This window comes from Pristiophorus japonicus, chromosome 14 (assembly GCF_044704955.1).
Source record: "Pristiophorus japonicus isolate sPriJap1 chromosome 14, sPriJap1.hap1, whole genome shotgun sequence".
Classification (NCBI taxonomy): Eukaryota; Metazoa; Chordata; class Chondrichthyes; family Pristiophoridae; genus Pristiophorus; species Pristiophorus japonicus.
Genome location: NC_091990.1, coordinates 168,489,105 through 168,511,488, shown reverse-complemented (window position 1 = coordinate 168,511,488; position 22,384 = coordinate 168,489,105). Strand labels below are relative to the sequence as shown.

Below are 22,384 nucleotides of genomic sequence, written 5' to 3'. Positions count from 1 at the left end.
AGCTCCTGTACATATACAGCATACACCTGGGACCAGGTCACTCACATCTGCTACAGTATTTTATGTCTTGATGTCAACACCAGTGGATGCTCTAAGTTGAATGTGTCCTCTGTTCTCCATAGCAACTTGTTGGAGCAAGTATTTTTTTAAATTTATTAAGTGCCTAGTTACTTCAAATGTCTTCACACAATGAATTTATTTTAAGTACAGTGAGTGTTGTTCTGTAGCAAACATAGCAACCATTCTACTGCAGCCCATCCCATCAATAGAAACACAGAAAATAGGTGCAGGAGTAGGCCATTCGGCCCTTCGAGCCTGCACCACCATTCAATATGATCATGGCTGATCATGCAACTTCAGTACCCCTTTCCTGCTTTCTCTCCATACCCCTTGATCCCTTTAGTCGTAAGGGCCACATCTAACTCTCTTTTGAATATATCTTCGAACTGGCCTCAACAACTTTCTGTGGTAGAGAATTCCACAGGTTCACAATTCTCTGAGTGAAGAAGTTTCTCCTCATCTCGGTCCTATATGACTTACCCCTTATCCTTAGACTGTGACCCCTGGTTTTGGACTTCCCCCAACATCGGGAACATTCTTCCTGCATCTAACCTGTCCAGTCCCGTCAGAATTGTATCTGTTTCTATGAGATCCCCTCGCATTCAGTAACAATGAGATGATTTGATTTGAGCTTGCAGTTGAGAGAAGCTGCTTGGCAGGAGAACTCCCTGCTCTTTGAATGCTGCCATGCGATTTTCAAGGCCTGGGTTTGACATCCTATCCGAAGGACACCCCCTCTACTGACACTCCAGTACTTAGAGACTGCTGTATCAGCTCAGTTTACCAACTCTGTTCCTGGAGTCAGCTGAGACCAGTAAGCTTCTCACTCACAGGGAACAGTGCAACCAACTGAGGCAAATTATGTGACGGAAACTGTGCCTTTAAATTAAATGTAACCTGCCCGCCTGCCTTCCTGTAACCTTCTTTATAAAACAATGCATTCAAAATAAATCTTATTTCCTTACCATCATATTAAATCTGTTAATTGCTTTATTGAATAGCGCCCCTTGTAAGTTGTGGTCTCTCCCTCTGAGAACACTGCGATTTCAGTCACTTTTGTCACACACAGACATCGCCTTCTCCAGTCTCCAGTCGGTTAGGTCGTACTGCTGCTGTTATGATGCCTGCTAGCACAGGGCTCCCCGTCTCTCTGCCACTCGAGAGGGCAGGGGGCGAACTACCTATAAACCATCTCCACTTCAGTGCCTGGACGTCATACCTCGCCCTACCTGCCGAGTGACACATCAGGCAGAGCCAATGCAAAGGGATTGATTCAATTTGTCAAGAGTTTGCCACAAATCTTGGAGGATACGAGGAAGATATGATGCTGTTAGCGTCTATTTGTGTTCAGGTACATGGGCTTGATAGATGAGAAAGCTCAGAGAAATGTCGGTAAGTAGTGGCCAGACCTGCAGAACATATAAACATCAGTCAATCGATTAGATGAAGTTGCATAGATGTGGATAACGGAATAGAGCATCGCACGGTAAAATTTAAAATAAACTTCCGTAGAAACTTACAACAGTGACTACACTCTAAAAGTACTTCATTGGCTGTAAAGCGCTTTGAGACGTCCGAAAGGCGCTATATAAATGCAAGTCTTTATTTTCTTTCTTTAAGAGAGCCACAACTATCGATCTGAGCAGATAGACGGGTTTAGTAATTCGATTCGGTAAAGCTCCAGATGCGATTACAGCAGTAGGTGGATTTATTGATCGAGGTGCACCGCTCTGTGTAATGGGCTGTATTAGAAGATTTAATATCGAGATTGACAGAACAACTATATCAATGGCATTAGATACACCGCTCTACACAGTACAAGAGACACAGAGAAGTCACAGAGCAATTTATTACAATCCATATTAGATTAGCTAATAGATATATATTTAGTGATTTGATTACAAGGAATCAGATCCTGCCAATAGATGGTGCAGATTCAATGACATCTCTATCGATCCATCATCAAAGTTACATCAATTGACATGATTTGCTGGAAACGCCTGTGTATAATTCATGGATCAGTCTGTTGATAGAATTACTCCTATCTATAGATTGTATCTATACTGTATATATTCGATATATGGGTCAGATTAGATGGAGCCATTCAGTGAATCAGAAAGATTGGGTTACATTAATAAATAACATGCTATCATATAGCTCATTTCGGGACATCAGGACTTCTCAAAGCGCTTCACAGCCAATGAAATATTTTTGAAGTGTAGTCACTGTTCTAATACGGGGAAGCTCAGCAGCCAAGTTGGCAGAGCAAGGCCCCACAAACACCAACGTTTTGGTGATGTTGTTTGGGGAATTAATGTTGGCCAGGACACCAGGAGAACTCGCTGCTTTTCTTCAAATAATGGCTTCAAAGCTTTCACCATCTGCAGGGACCTGACAATGAACTGAATATTAATAGGAGTTGCTTCCTGAAGTGCTGGAGTTTAAACTAGAACGATAGTTACACACTGAAATATTTTTCACTTGCAATAAAAACTATCAGATATCTGCAATGTATTTAATCATGAATGTCTCTCAGGATCCAAACTATGCTCTTTGTAGACAAGACTATGCCTTTGGCTTCCACTTAGCTCTGGTTTAATCGAAAACAAAACTCTTCTCTTGCCCCGATGGCTCAGTTGATAAATGTGCTGCCTGATGTAGAAGGAGCCATGCAGACCAATAAGTCCCAGGTTTGGTCCCCATTCTGTGTTGAGTCACCGTGCATTTATGGGCATTGGGTGAGGACAGAATTGTGCTCACCTCTGATGCCCTCCACAGTCAAACAGCTTGCTCACTGTACAGGGTATTGGTGAGGCCACACCTGGAATACTGCGTACAGTTTCGGTCTCTGTATTTAAGGAAGGATATACTTGCATTGGAGGCTGTTCCGAGAAAGTTCACCAGTTTGATTCCGGAGATGAGGGGGTTGACTTATGAAGATAGGCTCATTGGAGTTCAGAAGAATGAGAGGTGATCTTATCAAAACATGTAAGATAATGAGGGGGCTCAACAAGGTGGATGCAGAGAGGATATTTCCACTCATACGGGAAACAAAAACTAGGGGACATAGTCTTAGAATAAGGGGCTGCCCATTTAAAACTGAGATGAGGAGAAATTTCTTCTCTCAGAGGGTTGTAAATCTATGGAATTCTCTGCCCCAGAGAGCTATGGAGGCTGGGTCATTGAATATATTTAAGGTGGAGATAGACAGATTTTTTGAGCAATAAGGGAATAAAGGGTTATGAGAAGCGGGCGGGGAAGCTGGGCTGAGTCCATGATAGAAACATAAAAACATAGAAAATAGGTGCAGGATTAGGCCATTCAGCCCTTCAAGCCTGCACCGCCATTCAATGAGTTCATGGCTGAACATGCAAGTACCCCATTCCTGCTTTCCCGCCATACCCCATGATCCCCTTAGTAGTAAGGACTACATCTAACTCCTTTTTGAATATATTTAGTGAATTGGCCTCAACAACTTTCTGTGGTAGAGAATTCCATAGGTTCACCACTCTCTGGGTGAAGAAGTTTCTCCTCATCTCGGTCCTAAATGGCTTACCCCTTATCCTTCGACTGTGACCCCTGGTTCTGGACTTTCCCAACATTGGGAACATTCTTCCTGCATCTAACCTGTCTAAACCCATCAGAATTTTAAACGTTTCGATGAGATCCCCTCTCATTCTTCTGAACTCCAGTGAATACAAGCCCAGTTGATCCAGTCTTTCTTGATAGGTCAGTCCCACCATCCCGGGAATCAGTCTGGTGAACCTTCGCTGCACTCCCTCAATAGCAAGAATGTCCTTCCTCAAGTTAGGAGACCAAAACTGTACACAATACTCCAGGTGTGGCCTCACCAAGGCCCTGTACAACTGTAGCAACACCTCCCTGCCTCTGTACTCAAATCCCCTCACTATGAAGTCCAACATGCCATTTGCCTTCTTAACCGCCTACTATACCTGCATGCCAACCTTTAATGACTGATGTACCATGACACCCAGGTCTCGTTGCACCTCCCCTTTTCCTATTCAGATAATAGTCTGTCTCTCTGTTTTTACAACCAAAGTGGATAACCTCACATTTATCCACATTATACTTCATCTGCCATGCATTTGCCCACTCACCTAACCTATCCAAGTCGCTCTGCAGCCTCATAGCATCCTCCTCGCAGCTCACACTGCCACCCAACATAGTGTCATCCGCAAATTTGGAGAAACTACATTTAATCCCCTCATCTAAATCATTAATGTACAATGTAAACAGCTGGGGTCCCAGCACAGAACCTTGCGGTACCCCACTAGTCACTGCCTGCCATTCTGAAAAGTACCCATTTACTCCTACTCTTTGCTTCCTGTCTGCCAACCAGTTCTCAATCCACATCTGCACACTACCCCCAATCCCATGTGCTTTAACTTTGCACATTCATCTCCTGTGTGGGACCTTGTCGAAAGCCTTCTGAAAGTCCAAATACACCACATCAACTGGTTCTCCCTTGTCCACTCTACTGAAAACATCCTCAAAAAATTCCAGAAGATTTGTCAAGCATGATTTCCCTTTCACAAATCCATGCTGACTTGGACCTATCATGTCACCTCTTTCCAAATGTGCTGCTATGACATCCTTAATAATTGATTCCATCATTTTACCCACTACCGATGTCAGGCTGACCGGTCTATAATTCCCTGTTTTCTCTCTCCCTCCTTTTTTAAAAAGTGGGGTTACATTGGCTACCCTCCACTCCATAGGACCTGATCCAGAGTCTATGGAATGTTGGAAAATGACTGTCAATGCATCCGCTATTTCCAAGGCCACCTCCTTAAGTACTCTGGGATGTCCATCAGGCCCTGGGGATTTATCGGCCTTCAATCCCATCAATTTCCCCACACAATTTCCTGACTAGTAAGGACTTCCCTCAGTTCCTCCTTCTTACTAGACCCTCTGATCCCTTTTATATCCGGAAGGTTGTTTGTGTCCTCCTTAGTGAATACCGAACCAAAGAACTTGTTCAATTGGTCTGCCATTTCTTTGTTCCCCGATATGACTTCCCCTGATTCTGACTGCAGGGGACCTACGTTTGTCTTTACTAACCTTTTTCTCTTTACATATCTAGAGAAGCTTTTGCAGTCCATTTTAATGTTCCCTGCAAGCTTCCTCTCGTACTCTATTTTCCCTGCCCTAATCAAACCCTTTGTCTTCCTCTGCTGAGTTCTAAATTTCTCCCAGTCCCCGGGTTTGCTGCTATTTCTGGCCAATTTGTATGCCACTTCCTTGGCTTTAATACTATCCCTGATTTCCCTTGATAGACACGGTTGAGCCACCTTCCCTTTTTTATTTTTACGCCAGACAGGGATGTACAATTGTTGTAGTTCATCCATGCGGTCTCTAAATGTCTGCCATTGCCCATCCACAGTCAACCCCTTAAGTATCATTCGCCAATCTATCCTAGCCAATATCTTCAAAGTTACCCTTCTTTAAGTTCTGGACTATGGTCTCTGAATTAACTGTTTCCTTCTCCATCCTAATGTAGAATTCCACCATATTATGGTCACTCTTCCCCAAGGGGCATCACACAATGAGATTGCTAATTAATCCTCTCTCATTACACAACACCCAGTCTAAGATGGCCTCCCCCTAGTTGGTTCCTCAACATATTGGTCTAGAAAACCATCCCTTATGCACTCCAGGAAATCCTCCTCCACCGTATTGTTCCAGTTTGGTTAGCCCAATCTATATGATCAGATCAGCCATGATCTTATTGAATGGCGGAGCAGGCTCGAGGGGCCAAATGGTCTACTCCTGCTCCTATTTCTTATGTTCTTATGTTCTTAAGCTATCTCAGATCTGTTATGTATGAAGAAAGAGTCTGACTGGATACTATGAGAATGTAAAATGTGACCTTGGTCTTTTATTGCAGATCTCCAGAGTGCCTCTCCAACCTGTGAGGCCTCCTTAAGTACCTGTGCTCCCAAGGGATTATGGGATCCCTTGGGACTCCCGGGGATGAACCCTCTGGTGGCTGTACAGGGTATATACAAGTTTACATATATAACAAGATCAACCATGAAATGCAGTGAGTTGGGCAAGGTACCAGATGGTTGTTGGTGCCCATGGGGTTATAAAAATCAATGGCAGAAAATCCCAGGCTGTGTGTCCACCATTTCCCAAGAGGCACTCCCTGCGAACACAGCTCTCTGCTGGGAGTGCCAGATCACAGAAATACCTCTAGTATCCCAGCAGAGGTCAGCAGCTGTGGGAGACAAGGGGAGAAATTTAGATCAAAAAATATAAAATATCCATGCAGAAGGGAGTTTTCTGACTGTACACCTGTGCATTCCAATGTTTAATTACCAAGTGTATCCCTGATAAAGTGCAACATTCCCACTGACACCTGGGAGTCCCTTGCCAAAGACGGCCCTAAGTGGAGAAAGTGCATCCGGGAGGGCGCTGAGCACCTCGAGTCTCATCGCCGAGAGCATGCAGAAATCAAGCGCAGGCAGCGGAAAGAGCGTGCGGCAAACCAGTCCCACCCACCCCTTACCCTCAACGACTATCTGTCCCACCTGTGACAGAGACTGTGGTTCTCGTATTGGACTCATTTTAAGAGTGGAAGCAAGTCTTCCTCGATTCCGAGGGACTGCCTATGATGATATGAGTATACATAAAGGATGAGTTACTCCAGACTAGTTTACAACCTATTCTGTACACAATAGAAAATGTTTTTTTATGATAATGATACTTATTATTTCCAAATTTAAATGTACTGAATAAAAGAATTCCAACATTATGTAGAGTATCCACACACACACTCTCTCTCTCTAATTCTCTCCCCTCCTCTCCTGGAGCATTTAATCTTGCTAGGATTCCGTTCCTGACACCTCACCCAAGTGTATGAACCTAAACAGTGGAGGGGAGGCACCAAACTGATCCCAACCACATCCTCACCCAACATCCACCCATTTGCAGCTACAGGCAGCACTTACTGGATAACAATTGTGATTGGGATTTTTCACTTCACAAGCCGACAATTGTGGAGTTTTTACTCTTGCCCCTTGGCTAAGATCGGCTAACACCTCACAAGCTCTTTTGGGAACGGTAGCATAGTGGTTATGTTGCTGGACTAGTAATCCAGAGGCCAAGACAAATGATCTGGAGGCATGAGTTAAAATCCTACCACAGCAACTGGGGAATTAAAATTCAGTTAATTAAATAAATCTGGAATAAAAAGCTAGTATCAGTAATTGAAACTATGAGATTGTCATTAAATCCTATCTGGTTCACTAATGTCCGTTAGAGAAGGAAATCTGCTGACCAAACACAGTCTGGTATATATGTGGCAACAGCAATGTGGTTGACTCTTAACTGCCCTCTGAAATGGCCTAGCGAGACACTCAGTTGTATAAACTGCTCGGAAAAACAACACAAATAAAACTGGACAAATCGCCCAGCATTGACCAAAGCACTGGATCCGGACACAAAGGTGGTATACAGTCAGATAGGAGTGGCCCTCGGAGTCTGTTATATATGTATACTTGTATTTACTCTGTACAGCCACCAGAGCCCCTGGAATTCCAAGGGATCCCATAATACCTTGGGAGCTCAGGTATTTAAGGAGGCCTCACAGGTTGGAGAGGCACTCTGGAGACCTGCAATAAAACTAAGGTCACACTTTACTTTGAGCTCACAGTGTTCAGTCTGACTCTTTCTCCATACACAACAACTGGCGATGAGATACAGATAGCGAATCCAAAGAGGCAGAGAACAGTGGGCATTCTGGAGAAATTCTCGGAGGGAGATGATTGGGAAACTTTTGTGGAACGACTCGACCAATACTTCGTGGCTAATGAGCTGGATGGGGAAGAGAGCGCTGCCCAACGAAGGGCGATCCTCCTCACCTCTGCGGGGCACCAACGTATGGCCTCATAAAGAATCTGCTTACTCCAGCGAAACCCACGGAGAAATCGTACGATGATTTGCGCACATTGGTCCGAGAGCATTTGAACCCGAAGGGAAGCGTTCTGATGGCGAGGGACCGATTGTACACCTACAAAAGGTCTGAAGGCCAGGAAGTGGTGAGTTATGTCGCTGAACTAAGATGCCTTGCAAGACATTGCGAATTTGAAGGACATTTGGAGCACATGCTCACAGACTTTTTCGTATTTGGCATTGGCCATGAAACCATACTTCGCAAATTTTTCACTGTAGAGACCCCAACCTTGAGTAAGGCCATAGCGATAGCCCAGGCGTTCATTGCCACCAGTGACAATACGAAGCAAATCTCTCAGCACACAAATGCTGCTACAAGTACTGTGAACAAAGTGATGCTGTTTTCAAAACGCAACATGCAGGGCAGGTCACACATGCCTGTAGCTGCACCTCTCTCAGCTAATGAATCAGTACTCCTCTATGTTGAACACCACTTGGAAGAAGCACTGAGTGTAGCAAGGATACAGAATGTACTCTGGATGGGGGACTTCAATGTCCATCACCAAGAGTGGCTCAGTAGCGCCACTACTGATCGAGCTGGCCGAATCCTGAAGGACATAGCTGCCACACTGGGCCTGCAGCAGATGGTGAGAGAGCCAACACAAGGGAAAAACCTACTGGACCTTGTCCTCACCAAACTATCCGTCACAGATGCCTCTGTCCATGAAAGTATTGAATGGAATGACCAACGCACAGTCCTTGTGGAGACAAAGTCCCATCTTCACACTGAGGACATCCTCTATAGTATTGTGTGGCATTACCAGCATGCTAAATGGGATAGATCTAGCAGCTCAAAACTGGGCATCCATGAGGCACTGTGGGCCATCAACAGCAGTAGAATTATATTCCACCACAATCTGTAACCTCATGGTCAGGCATATCCCTCACTCCACCATTACTGTCAATCCAAGGGACCAACCCTGATTCAATGAGGAGTGTAGAAGAGCATGCCAGGAGCAGTACGAGGTGTACCTAAAAGTGGGGTACCAACCTGGGGAAGCTGCAACAGAGGACTACATGCTAAACAGCAGAAGCAGCATGCTATAGACAGAGCTATGTGATCCCACAACCAACAGATCAGATCAAAGCTCTGCAGTCCTGCCACATCCAGTCGTGAATGGTGGTGAACATTTAAACAACAAACATAAGAACATAAGAACAAAAGAATTAGGAACAGGAGTAGGCCATCCAGCCCCTCGGGCCTGCTCCGCCATTCAACAAGATCATGGCTGATCTGGCCGTGGACTCAGCTCCACTTACCCGCCTGCTCCCCATAACCCTTAATTCCCTTATTGGTTAAAATCTATCTATCTGTGATTTGAATACATTCAATGAGCTAGCCTCAACTGCTTCCTTGGGCAGAGAATTCCACAGATTCACAACCCTCTGGGAGAAGCAATTCCTTCTCAACTTGGTTTTAAATTGGCTCCCCCGTATTTTGAGGCTGTGCCCCCTAGTTCTCGTCTCCCCGACCAGTGGAAACAACCTCTCTGCCTCTATCTTGTCTATCCCTTTCGTTATTTTAAATGTTTCTATAAGATCACCCCTCATCCTTCTGAACTCCAATGAGTAAAGACTCAATCTACTCAATCTATCATCATAAGGTAACCCCCTCATCTCCGGAATCAGCCTAGTGAATCGTCTCTGTACCCCCTCCAAAGCTAGTATATCCTTCCTTAAGTACTCCAGTACTCCAGGTGCAGCCTCACCAATACCCTGTACAGTTGCAGCAGGACCTCCCTGCTTTTGTACTCCATCCCTCTCACAATGAAGGCCAACATTCCATTCGCCTTCCTGATTACCTGCTGCACCTGCAAACTAAGTTTTTGGGATTCATGCACAAGAACCCCCAGGTCCCTCTGCACCGCAGCATGTTGTAATTTCTCCCCATTCAAATAATATTCCCTTTTACTGTTTTTTTTTCTAAGGTGGATGACCTCACATTTTCCGACATTGTATTCCATCTGCCAAACCTTAGCCCATTCGCTTAACCTATCTAAATCTCTTTGCAGCCTCTCTGTGTCCTCTACACAACCCGCTTTCCCACTAATCTTTGTGTCATCTGCAAATTTTGTTACACTACACTCTGTCCCCTCTTCCAGGTCATCTATGTATATTGTAAACAGTTGTGGTCCCAGCACCGATCCCTGTGGCACACCACTAACCACCGATTTCCAACCGGAAAAGGACCCATTTATCCCGACTCTCTGCTTTCTGTTAGCCAGCCAATTCTCTATCCATGCTAATACATTTCCTCTGACTCCGCGTACCTTTATCTCCTGCAGTAACCTTTTGTGTGGCACCTTATCGAATGCCTTTTGGAAATCCAAATACACCACATCCATCGGTACACCTCTATCCACCATGCTCGTTATATCCTCAAAGAATTCCAGTAAATTAGTTAAACATGATTTCCCCTTCATGAATCCATGTTGCGTCTGCTTGATTGCACTATTCCTATCGAGATGTCCCGCTATTTCTTCCTTAATGATAGCTTCAAGCATTTTCCCCACTACAGATGTTAAACTAACCGGCCTATAGTTACCTGCCTTTTGTCTGCCCCCTTTTTTAAACAGAGGCATTACATTAGCTGCTTTCCAATCTGCTGGTACCTCCCCAGAGTCCAGAGAATTTTGGTAGATTATAACGAATGTATCTGCTATAACTTCTGCCATCTCTTTTAATACCCTGGGATGCATTTCATCAGGACCAGGGGACTTGTGTACCTTGAGATCCATTAGCCTGTTCAGCACTACCCCTCTAGTGATAGTGATTGTCTCAAGGACCTCCCTTCCCAACAGGAGGAGGTAACTCCATGAGCATCCACATCCTCAATGATGGCAGAGCCCAGCACATGAGTGCAAAAGATAAGGCCGAAGTATTTTCAACCATCTTCTGCTAGAAGTGCCAAGTGGATGATCCATCTCGGCCTCCTTCTGAGGTCCCCACCATCATGGAAGCCAGTCTTCAGCCAATTTGATTCACTCCACGTGATATAAAGAAACAGCTGAGCACACTGGATACAGCAAAGACTAGGGGCCTCAAAAACATCACGGCTGTAGTGCTGAAGACGTGCTCCAGAACTAACTATGCCTCTAGCCAAGCTGCTCAAGTACTGCTACAACAGTGGCATCTACCCAACAATGTGGAAAGCTGCCCAGGTATGTCGTGCCTACAAAAATCAGGACAAATCCAATCCAGCCAATTGCCGCTGCTGTGTGCATCTACACGATGCACTGTTGCAACTCACCAAGGTTTCTTCGGCAGCATCTTCCAAACCCATGACCTCTGTCCCCTAGAAGGACAAGGGCAGCAGGCGCATGGGAACACCACCACCTCCACGTTCCCCTCCAAGTCACACACCATCCTGACTTGGAAATATATTGGCTGTACCTTCATCGTCGCTGGGTCAAAATCCTGGAACTCCCTTCCTAACAGCACTGTGGGAGCACCTTCACCACACGGACTGCAACGGTTCAAGAAGGCGGCTCACCACCACCTTCTCAAGGGGCAATTAGGGATGGGCAATAAATGCTGCCTTGCCATCAATGCCCAGAACCCACGACTAAATAAATTTAAAAAATGACAAACTTGGGCTGAAAGTTGGGGTCTTCTGGCCTGTACAACACTGGGCAGTGTCCTTAACAAGCGTGTCATGAGGCCACTCCTTGAACCTCAGTGTGTGGGGTTGATCAGGCCATGATCATGGCTGGTGTTGTTTGCGAGTGGGAGGGTAACAATCTCTTTACGCCATTCACCGAGTGAAGATTTATGGGGGCGGGTTTGTACATCTTATATTTCTACTTTATAATGTTGAGCACTGAAAGACCACAGCGTTTGTTTATCTATTTGTTTGCACTCTGGGTTTGAGATGGTGGAAATAGTGAGTATTTTGTGAGATCTGCAAGGAGATTCCGAACCGGCTTTCAGAGGCTCGATTCACCAGAGCCTGCACACCACGTAAACCACAGACACCGTGGGCCAAGCACTGGAGGAGGAGTGGTGAGTACGTCCATTTTACAGCATGCAATGCTTTAAAAGTGGCAAGAGTTGACAAATAGCAGTGGTGTATGGGCAGAATCTTGGCCTTTATTGCAAAGGGGATGGAGTATAAAAGCAGGGAAGTCTTGCTACAGCTATATAAGGTATTGGTGAGGCCACACCTGGAATACTGCGTGCAGTTTTGGTTTCCATATTTATGAAAGGATATACTTGCTTTGGAGGCAGTTCAGAGAAGGTTCACTAGATTGATTCCGGAGATGAGGGGGTTGACTTATGAGGAAAGGTTGAGGTGGTTGGGGCTTTACTCTTTAGAATTCAGAAGAATGAGAGGTGATCTTATCGAAACGTATAAGATTATGAGGGGGCTTGACAAGGTGGATGCAGAGAGGATGTTTCCACTGATAGGGGAGACTAGAACTAGAGGGCACGGTCTTAGAATAAGGGGACACCTAATTAAAACTGAGATGAGGAGCAATTTCTTCTCAGAGGGTTGTAAATCTGTGGAATTCGCTGCCTCAGAGAGCTGTGGAAGTTGGGACATTGAATAAATTTACGCCAGAGATAGACAGTTTCTTAACTGATAAGGGAATAAGGGGTTATGGGGAGCGGGCGGGGAAGTGGAGCTGAGTCCATGATCAGATCAGCCATGATCGTATTAAATGGCGGAGCAGGCTCGAGCTGCTGTATGGCCTACTCCTTCTCCTATTTCTTAGGTTCTTATGGAATTAGCCCCTTTCATGTTCTCTGATTCCTGACGGTTTTCCGCATCTGTTCGAATGTTGTTAATTGAGAAAGTACATTTCAATCATCCCCACCATTTTTCTGTGTATGCAATCTTCTTTGTTTCTGTAGCTTTCCCTTGAGCTCGGGTTGTGTTACTTGTTTCTCCCTGTGAGTGAGTGCCTCCCTATCTGTTTCTCTCCACCTCTCTCTCTCTTTGGTATCCCGGTGTCTCGTATTCTACCTATGCCTGCCTCTGGTTCTCCTTGTGTATATGTACGTTTGCGAGTCTCTCACTTTATCATGTTTCTGACTTTCCTTTCCATCCCCGTTCTTTCTGACTGTCCCTCCTGTTTCATGTTTCTCCTGCTCTGCCTGTGTTTGTCTCCCTCTCTCATCATCATCATAGGCAGTCCCTCGGAATCACTCTTAACCTGAGTCCTTAGGTGGCTGAACAGTCCAATACGAGAACCACAGTTCCTGTCACAGGTGGGTCAGATAGTCGTTGAGGGAAGGGGAGGGTGGGACTGGTTTGCCGCACGCTCTTTCCGCTGCCTGCACTTGATTTCTGCATGCTCTTGGCGATGAGACTCGAGGTGCTCAGCGCCCTCCCGGATACACTTCCTCCACTTAGGGCGGTCTTTGGCCAGGGACTCCCAGGTGTCAGTGGGGATGTTGCACTTTATCAGGGAGGCTTTATCAGGATATAGTCGACGTATTTACCGAGGCGTACAAAAGCATGGGTCTTACGCTAAACATCCGTAAGACAAAGGTCCTCCAGCAGCCTCTCCTCGCCGCACAGCACTGCCCCCCAGTCATCTCCCTTTCTACGACTCTCCCCACTCTCCATCTTTCTGTATTGCTATGTGTTTCCTTTGAAGTTCTCTGGGGCTGAAACTTTACTCAATTTAGTGAAAACATAAACATAACTGTAAAGTGGAGCCCTCTGTAAAACACGTCTAAAGTCAGCTGTCACAGAATTCCAACCATTCGGAATTCTCACCTGTACTTCAAAACTAAACTGGCCTGTCAGCCTCAAATCGCGTAGTCTGAAACCTCTGCTTGCAGAAAGTTAGCTGTAGGATGAGGAAAGGTTTCTGCAGAGAAAGTTCCCAGGAAAGTTTTGTCATGTATTTCACCATCTTGCAATGACTATAAGTATGTAACTAACTCATGCATACTGTACCTGTACCTTTGTAATGCACACCCTGACCACAGGGAGTGAGCTCCTCACCTGGGCTTCCAGGTATAAAAGGGGAGGTCCCACCCAGGATCAGCACTCTTTAGTCCTTGGAATAAAGTGAAGGTCACAGAGTGACCGTGTCTGATATATCCATGCCTCGTGTGAGTTTGTAACAAGGTGCAGAGACACAACATCTGGCGACGAGAAACGGGAATCACCGAACCACGAGGATGGCCACCGGCAGCACAGAGGAACGCTACTGTGTGGGTGAGGACTGGGACGACTTTGTGGAAAGACTCCAGCAGAGCTTTGTCACAAAGGACTGGCTGGAAGAGGCAGCGGTTGACAAGCGGAGGACACATCTACTGACCAGCTGTGGTCCACAGACGTATGCACTAATGAAAGACCTGCTCGCACCCCAAAAGACAGCAGACAAGTCCTTTGAAGAGCTCAGCCAGCTGATCAGTGAGCATCTCAAGCCGGCAAGTAGCGTACACATGGCCCGGCACCAGTTCTACTCTCACCGGCGTCGGGAGGGTCAAAACATCTCGGACTTCGTGGCGGAACTCCGGCGTTTGGCCAGTCTCTGTAAGTTCTCCGATGCCTGCAGGGGGGAGATGTTAAGGGACTTTTTCATCGAGGGCATTAATCATGCCGGAATCACCTCAAGTGACAGAGACGCGTGCTGAGGCTCAGCCACCAGAGCCACAACTGCGGCGCTCCACGAGAGAGCACCGACCACCCGATAGATTTAACCTTTGAAACTAAAAGACCTAAGGGGGGAGGTGATGTCATGTATTTCACCATCTTGCAATGACTATAAGTATGTAACTGTAACTCATGCATACTGTACCTGTACCCTTGTAATGCACACCCTGACCACAGGGAGTGAGCTCCTCACCTGGGCTTCCAGATATAAAAGGGGAGGTCCCACCGAGAATCAGCACTCTTTAGTCCTGGGAATAAAGTGAAGGTCACAGAGTGACCGTTTCTGATATATCCATGCCTCGTGTGAGTTTGTAACAAGGTGCAGAGACACAACAAGTTTAGTCTAATGTGTGAAGTGGTACAGAAAGTGCTGTTCTCCATTTCTGAATGTTTTATGGATATTGCAGAAGATTTTGGAATACACCCCTCACTATTTGCATAAAATGACATAGAATGTTACAGCACAGAAACAGGCCATTTGGCTGAATAGGCTCATGCCAGTGTTTGTGCTCCACACAAGTCTCCTAACTTCATTTCACCCTATCAACTTGTCCTTCTATTCCTTTCTCCCTCATGTACTTATGTAATTTGTGTCTGTTGCTCGTTTTGTTTCTATATGTGTCTCAACTTGTCTCTGACTTTGTGTGTGTCCATCTCTGTCTCTGTTCGTTTCTCCTTTGGAGTCAGAAGATTGTGGGTTCAAGTCTCACTCCAGGAACTTGAGCACATAAAAAAAATCTAGGCTGCACTGTCGGAGGTGCCGTCTTTCAGATGAGACGTTAAACCGAGGCTCTGTCTGCTCTCTCAGGTGGACATAAAAGATCCCAGGGCACTATTTTGAAGAAGAGCAGGGGAGTTCTCCCCGGTGTCCTGGCCAATATTTAGCCCTCAATCAACATAACAAAACAGATTATCTGGTCATTATCACGTTGCTGTTTGTGGGAGCTTGCTGTGCGCAAGTTGGCTGCTGCATTTCCCACATAACAACAGTGACTACACTCCAAAAGTACTTCATTGGCTGTAAAGTGCTTTGAGACATCCATTGTCGTGAAAGGCGCTATATAAATGCAAGTCTTTCTTTCTTTCTCTTTCCTTCTCTGTTGCTGTAACTCCTTTCTCAATGGACTATATTTTGTTTCCAATCTAAGTTTAATGGAGAGGATACATGAGTAAGCTGATGAGCAAAATCACCAGCAGTATCTTTGCCCTGTATTATTGCAGCCCTATTGCTCCCAAACCCATGTCCGATGCAATGCAGACAACAAATCTTCCATAACCTCATCTGAACTAAGGCAGTGGAATTAATTGACTGTTCCAACATTTCCATGTGTTGTGCCATGTGTGCTGTACTCTGTCAGAGAGCAGGCATACTAAGGTGAGTATCCTGAGACAATTTACGGGGGACGGGGGCAGTTTAAGACAGACGAATGCTTTATCCCATCAGCCTGACCTCAGTAGTGGGTAAAATGATGGAATCAATTATTAAGGATGTCATAGCAGCGCATTTGGAAAATGGTGACATGATAGGTCCAAGTCAGCATGGATTTGTGAAAGGGAAATCATGCTTGACAAATCTTCTGGAATTTTTTGAGGATGTTTCCAGTAAAGTGGACAAGGGAGAACCAGTTGATGTGGTATATTTGGACTTTCAGAAGGCTTTCGACAAGGTCCCACACAAGAGATTAATGTGCAAAGTTAAAGCACATGGGATTGGGGGTAGTGTGCTGACATGGATTGAGAACTGGTTGTCAGACAGGAAGCAAAGAGTAGGAATAAATGGGTACTTTTCAGAATGGCAGGCAGTGACTAGTGGGGTGCCGCAAGGTTCTGTGCTGGAGCCCCAGCTGTTTACATTGTACATTAATGATTTAGACGAGGGGATTAAATGCAGTATCTCCAAATTTGCGGATGACACTAAGTTGGGTGGCAGTGTGAGCTGCGAGGAGGATGCTATTAGGCTGCAGAGTGACTTGGATAGGTTAGGTGAGTGGGCAAATGCATGGCAGATGAAGTATAATGTGGATAAATGTGAGGTTATCCACTTTGGTGGCAAAAACAGAGAGACAGACTATTATCTGAATGGTGACAGATTAGGAAAAGGGAAGGTGCAACGAGACCTGGGTGTCATGGTACATCAGTCATTGAAGGTTGGCATGCAGGTACAGCAGGCGGTTAAGAAAGCAAATAGCATGTTGGCCTTCATAGCTAGGGGATTTGAGTACAGGGGCCGGGAGGTGTTGCTACAGTTGTACAGGGCCTTGGTGAGGCCACACCTGGAGTATTGTGTACAGTTTTGGTCTCCTAACTTGAGGAAGGACATTCTTGCTATTGAGGGAGTGCAGCGAAGATTCACCAGACTGATTCCCGGAATGGTGGGACTGACCTATCAAGAAAGACTGGATTAACTAGGCTTGTATTCACTGGAGTTCAGAAGAATGAGAGGGGACCTCATGGAAACGTTTAAAATTCTGACGGGTTTAGACAGGTTAGATGCAGGAAGAATGTTCCCAATGTTGGGGAAGTCCAGAACCAGGGGTCACAGTCTGAGAATAAGGGGTAAGCCATTTAGGACCGAGATGAGGAGAAACTTCTTTACCCAGAGAGTGGTGAACCTGTGGAATTCTCTACCACAGAAAGTAGTTGAGGCCAATTCACTAAATATATTCAAAAGGGAGTTAGATGAAGTCCTTGCTACTCGGGGGATCAAGGGTTATGGCGAGAAAGCAGGAATGGGGTACTGAAGTTGAATGTTCAGCCATGAACTCATTGAATGGCGGTGCAGGCTAGAAGGGCTGAATGGCCTGCTCCTGCACCTATTTTCTATGTTTCTATGTAAATATGTAGGGCATATTTGCCTAGATTTCCTACTTGTGCTGCTGATGCTAACCTATTAAAATAAATGGGCTACCATTGGCATTACAATCAGAAAGGTATCTAAATCCCAGTAGGTAATCATTTTTAGTCAAATTGTATCAGCTGAATCTTTTTCTGCTCTTTGTACCACACTAGTCTGAAAATGCCTGCTCTTGTCTGGTCTCAAGAAGCTAAGCAGAGTCAGGCCTAGTTAGTACTTGGATGAGAGACCGCCTGGGAATACCAGGTGCAGCAGTCCTTTGCTGCTGCCACAGACCGCTCATGGTTCTGCACACACACTGCCATTGTTTTAAGGTGTAATGGTGAGCACTCTAGACTTTAAATCTAGCGATCCGACTTCAAATCTTGGTAAAAACTGAATTTTATTGTTGGTTCAATGGTGTAATGGTGAGCACTCTAGACTTTGAATCTAGCGATCCGAGTTCAAATCTTGTTGGTTCAATGGTGTAATGGTGAGTACTCTGGACTTTGAATCTAGTGATCCGAGTTCAAATCCCAAAAGTAGTTTACCATGTTCATAAAGGAAAATTGGATTAGGATCTACCTCGAAGGTTTATAAGATGCCTGAAATATTTTGAACTTGTACCACAGGTCAAATTATATAAATCTTTGTGCAAGCCAACCCTAAAAAACTGGAATGCTGTACAACATTAAGTGAAGCATAATTAAATCCTGCTGGCCAGAGTCATTGTAGCTGAATTAGACACATATGCATTAACTAAAACCTACTTAACAACATCTCTCAATGCACAAAGTTAAGCATTGAGTATTGCGATAAGTATTTGGTCATATATTGTTACTTGTCAGAATTGAGATCATAGGCACAAATGTAACTTAAGTGTATCACATATATTAGTTATGTTTTATTTAATTACAGTATCACAGAACTATATTCAATACCGCAAGATTACAGAATGACTTAGCAAAGTTAAGTTTCCAGTTTGGATTATTATCACCATAGGCAGTCCCTCGGAATTGAGGAAGACTTGCTTCCCCTCCTGAAGTGAGTTCTTTGGTGGCTGAACAGTCCAATACGAGAGCCACAGACTTTGTCACAGGTGGGACAGATAGTCGTTGAGGGAAAGGGTGGGTGGGACTGGTTTGCCGCACGCTCTTTCCGCTGCCTGCGCTTGATTTCTGCATACTCTCAGCGATGAAACTCGAGGTGCTCAGCGTCCTCCCGGATGCACTTCTTCCACTTAGGGCGGTCTTTGGCCAGGGACTCCCAGGTGTCGGTGGGGATGTTGCATTTTATCAGGGAGGCTTTGAGGGTATCCTTGTAACGTTTCCTCTGCCCACCTTTGGCTCGTTTGCCGTGAAGGAGTTCCGAGTAGAGCGCTTGCTTTGGGAGTCTCATTTCTGGCATGCGGACAATGTGGCCTGCCCCGCGGAGCTGGTCAAGTGTGGTCAGTGGTTCAATGCTGGGGATGTTGGCCTGGCCGAGGACGCTAATGTTGGTGCAACTGTCCTCCCAGGGGATTTGTAGGATGTTGCGGAGACATCGTTGGTGGTATTTGTCCAGCGACTTGACATGTCTACTGTACATGGTCCAGGTCTCTGAGCCATACAGAAGGGCGGGTATTACTACAGCCCTGTAGACCATGAGCGTCTTCGACATAGGGCCCTTGTCTGTTACTCAGCTTTGCAGAACTCATGGATTAACCCATTGTTTTACAGTATGTCTATACTGTGCCTTAGGATGATCATCTTTCCTTCAACAGGAAGCTCAGTTAACCTCTGCCCAGATTTGCTGTCCTCTGTGCAATCACTTCTCCTGCTACAGCTTAATCGCTCGTGAGCTGTGCCTCAGCATGTGCTGTCTGATCCACATCTCTAAATGGTGGATGTCATGTGACTATATTGAGGCTGCTGCTTACTAATAGTATGGGTGATTACGCTCGATGCCTTGGGGTAGGATGTTGTTTTGAAATCCGCACCAGAAAATGTGGTTTTCTGTACTTTGTGAAGAGAGCAGGTGGAACATTATTTGCAACTAAGTCTATTTGACTATTAGTTTCTCTGTACATGACCTGTGAAATACTCGTACACAGTCAAAGTGTACGCACACATTGATGTAACTTATGGTACAGATGTTTAATATGCACATCCTAACTTCCTGAAATCCAATCCTTTATGTCTGTGAATGACACAGCTTCTGAATGTTCAATTTATTACAACAACAACAACTTGCATTTATATAGCACCTTAAAGTAGTAAATCATCCCAAGGCGTTTCACAGGAGCGTCATCAAATAAACGTTGACACTGAGCCACATAAGCAGGTATTAGGGCAGAGGGAAGTTTTAAGTAGCATCTTAAAGGAGGGAAGAGAGATGGAGAGGTTTAGGGAGGAAATTCCAGAGCTTGGGGCCCCGGCAGCTGAAGGTACAGCCACCAATGGTGGAGCAATTAAAATCGAGGATGCGCAAGAGGCCAGAATTGGAGGAGCGAGATATCTCGGAGGGTTGTAGGGCTGGAGGAGGTTATAGAGATAGGGAAGGACAAGGCCATGGAGGGATTTGAAAACTAGGATGAGAATTTTAAACTCGATCCATTGCTCAACCGGGAGCCAATGTAGGTCAGCGAGCACAGGGGTGATGGGTGAACGGGTCTTGATGCGAGTTGGGATACTGCCAGCAGAGTTTTGGATGACCTAAAGTTTATGGCGGGTGTATTGTGTTTGTAAGCATTCCAGTAATGACTCCACGAGGCAAGGTATTGTGCTTGAACTGTGGTGACCTTAGTCCATTTATTGCAGCTCCTGGGTGAGGGTACAGTATGGTGAGTTCCATTTTATACCTGGTTACCTGTCATGTGCAGGTGACCCCTAGGTCTCTGTTAGATCTCTTAATTTCCAATGAAATACGAACTCCGATGGTAGTTTTAACTTTTTAATACTGGCAGAGAGCAACAAACTGCTTGGCTTCAAGCCAGGTCTTTGTTCTTACTGAGACACATGGTCAAAATGGCTGTACTTTATACCTGGATCAATTTACAGAAAAGAACTCGCCTTCTTTGACCTTATTGGCTCAATCAATATTCTTTTAACGTTTTAATTGGCTCGCTACCAAAGGTCCGAAAATGTCAAGTTGATTGATGAGTTAATGCAACATGCTGAGCAGCACATAGCAGCCTTGACTTGGGGGTCTGTGAATTTTCACAGTCGGTCTAAATGAGCCTGTTTGAATACTCTATCAGTCTCCACCAGTTGCACCCTCTGGTGGTACAGGCATAGTGTATACAGTTGAAGGTACATCCAGTAGTCTTATGTAACTGTGCATTGAGTGTACAGGGAGTGTACTTATATTATACATACACAACAGGAGGAAGACGGGAGGCCGGTCAGGAGTGCATTGGAATAGTCAAAGCTAGACGTAACAAAGGCATAGGGTTAGAGTTAGACATTGTAAAAATTATTTAAAAATTCATCTGCCATATATATCTATATTAGGAGTGGCTACTCTTTCAATTACACATTCAAGTATTTGACTTTTACTATATTACATGGTCTCCATATTATAAAAAAAGACATCGAGGCACTGGGGAAGGGGTTAAAAAGATTTATCAGAATGATACTGGAACTGCGAGGTTATATCTATCAGGAAAGAGTGAACAGGCTGGGGCTCTTGTCTCTAGGAAGGGGTGACCTGATAGAGGTTTTTAAGATTATGAAGGGGTTTGATAGGATAGATGTGGAGAGGATGTTTCCACTTACGGGCGAGACCAGAACTAGGGGCCATACAGATAAGATAGTCACTAATAAACCCAATAGGAAATTCAGTAGAAACTAGCCAGAGGATGGTTAGAATGTGGAACTCGCTGCCACAAGCACTAGTTGAGGCAACTAGCATAGATGCATTTAAGGGGAAGCCCAGCAACATAGTTATGGAAAAAGACAAAGGGGGACCAGGAATAAAAGCTCTCCATTGGGGGAAAGCCAATTTTGCTGCGCTGAGATGGGATTTAGTTGACTGGAAATGGCTACTTGATGGTAAATCGGTGTCAGAGCAGTGGGAAGCATTCAAGAAGGTGATCCTGAGGATACAGAGCAAGTATGTTCCCTTAAAAAAAGGTGGGGCTAGCAAATCTATGGATTTTAGCAAAGTTTTTGATAAGGTCCCACATGGCAGACTGGTCACGAAAGTAAAAGCCCATGGGACCCAGGGCAAAGTGGCAAGTTGGATCCAAAATTGGCTCAGAGGTAGGAAGCAAAGGGTAATGGCTGATGGGTGTTTTTGTGATCGGAAGGCTGTATCCAGTGGGGTTCCGCAGGGCTCAGTGCTGGGTCCCTTGCTTTTTGTGATGTATATCAATGACTTGGACTTAAATGTTGGAGTATGATTAAGAAGTTTGCAGATGACACTAAAATAGGCTGTGTGGTTGATAATGAAGAAGAAATCTGTGGACTGCAGGAAGATATCAATATACTGGTCAGGTGGGCAGAACAGTGGCAAATGGAATTCAATCCGGATAAGTGTGAAGTAATGCATTTGGGGAGGTCTAACAAGGCAAGTGAATACACATTAAAAGATACGACACTGAAAAGTGTAGAGGAACAAAGGGACTTTGGAGTGCAGGTCCACAGATCCCTGAAGGTAGCAGGCCAGGTAGATAAGGTGGCTAAGAAGTCATATGGAATACTTTCCTTTATTAGTCGAGGCATGGAATACAAGAGCAAGGAGGTTATGCTTGAACTATATAAAACACTGGTTAGGCCACAGCTGGAGTACTGTGTGCAGTTTTGGTCACCACATTACAGGAAAGATGTGATTGCACTGGAGAGGGTACAGAGGAGATTTAGAAGAATGTTTCCTGGACTGGAGAATTTTGGCTATGAGAAAAGGTTGGAGATGCTGTGTCT

At 45.1% G+C, this 22,384-nt stretch overlaps 1 protein-coding gene across 1 annotated transcript in view; it reads left to right on the top strand.

The window, feature by feature from the left end:
- The first annotated feature begins 1,429 nt into the window (after window positions 1-1,429).
- The window catches only part of LOC139280225 (circularly permutated Ras protein 1-like), a 151,103-nt gene continuing 130,148 nt past the window's right edge, over window positions 1,430-22,384 (top strand). Inside the window, exon 1 of the mRNA XM_070899839.1 lies at window positions 1,430-1,452. The gene's annotated coding sequence lies outside the window, so the exon portion shown is untranslated. The remainder of the gene's footprint in view (window positions 1,453-22,384) is intronic.